The sequence below is a fragment of the Octopus bimaculoides genome, chromosome 1 (assembly GCF_001194135.2).
Source record: "Octopus bimaculoides isolate UCB-OBI-ISO-001 chromosome 1, ASM119413v2, whole genome shotgun sequence".
Taxonomy (NCBI): domain Eukaryota; kingdom Metazoa; phylum Mollusca; class Cephalopoda; order Octopoda; family Octopodidae; genus Octopus; species Octopus bimaculoides.
The window spans coordinates 157,734,601-157,736,267 of NC_068981.1; positions in this window are offsets into that span (position 1 = coordinate 157,734,601).

Sequence of the window (1,667 nt, forward strand, 5' to 3'; positions counted from 1 at the left end):
GTGTATATATATATATATATATATATACACGTACACACACACACACACACACACACACACACACACACACACACACACACATATATATATATAACGAATGAATATAAAATTTATGTTAATGTCTCCAAACGCGCGGAAACAATCAAGTGAAAGCCCTCATATTTAATTCAATGAAGGATGAATGATAAAGTTTTCAAAATATTTGTAAACTTAAGCATATGCGTTTCACTTAACTATAAATTATTCATATGAAAATGTGAGGTAAACTTTTGTTTGTAATGTAGCTTGTTTTAAGGAAAGACCTCGTTGAACCATACTTTTTTTTTTCCTCTGCTGCCAGAAAGAGATCGGCCTGATTTGTTTATTAAGCATTTATTAAGGCCTAATCGAAAATCGGAAGTCGGTTTCTTGTAACTGAACGTAAAGATAATTGTAGTTTATATTCTGTAGTCAACAAGGCAACGATGTAGTTCGCTAATTAAAGAGTCGGATGGAATGAGATCCAATAGCAATTCGAATTTTTGAAAGTATTCATGTGTGTATGTCATTCTTTATGACATTTACATGTGAGTTTCTGAAGTACTGCATTAATCACTAATGGAAACCAATAATATTGTAATTAGAGAATAGCGAACGGCGTTGAGCAAAAGGTAATTTTCCAGCTCACTGAGACCAATTAGAAACTTCAAATTCCACTAGATGCCATCTAATTCTTAAATCCGTTAGAAACCATTCAAGTAACTCACATTCCTAATGCTATTAGGAAATGGATGAACATCATCCCACACCTCACGATCTATATTCTAAAATATAGAGTTGCATGCAGACAAAGAGAAACCAATATTTGTATCTAATATAAATATTTACTGTTATAAAATTACCATTTACTCGACATGTACATATATTAACGGATTGCTTTTCGCCAATATTAAACATTCATATGTAAGTAATAACATAGCATGTGTATGTGTTTTATGTAATTGTATGATTATATATTTCAATGAATATGTTATATGTGTGTACACAACCGAAATTTATTGAGAATAAGGCAACGAGTAAATTCCATATAATTAATATAGGGTGTTTTTCAGATGGCTTTCTCCAAGAAACCCAACTTTAATTCACACTTCTTACTGAAGGTCATATTGGACTAACAGATGGCGCGTTTTAGAGGGTGGTTGAGGACAGAGATGCCTGATTTCAGAAATGGCAAAGCATACTTCAATAAATAGTTTGTTATGCATCACTGGTTTAGTATACTAATTAGATATTGCAACTAACTGGAATTATAAACAAGTTTATAGGTTTTGGGGTGAATAAATTTGCTTGCTAATTCTCAACTGAGAATATGTATTGAGAGAAGAGCATGAGAATATAATTACACTAAAAAACAAATGCATACTCACTGACAGACACATACATTCGCAAACATACGTATATGTCTATGGGTGCATAATGTATTTATGATTACGAAGGGAAGTAGCAGTGTTTGTATATGCATAATGAATGTTTGGATATACAAACACAAGCACAAATACACACATGTTAACACACATCTATCTATCTGCGAGGGTAAGTCAGAAAGTAATGCAATCTTTACTTGCATTACTTTTGGGCTCTCCCTCGTATATATATATATATATATATATATATATATATATATATAT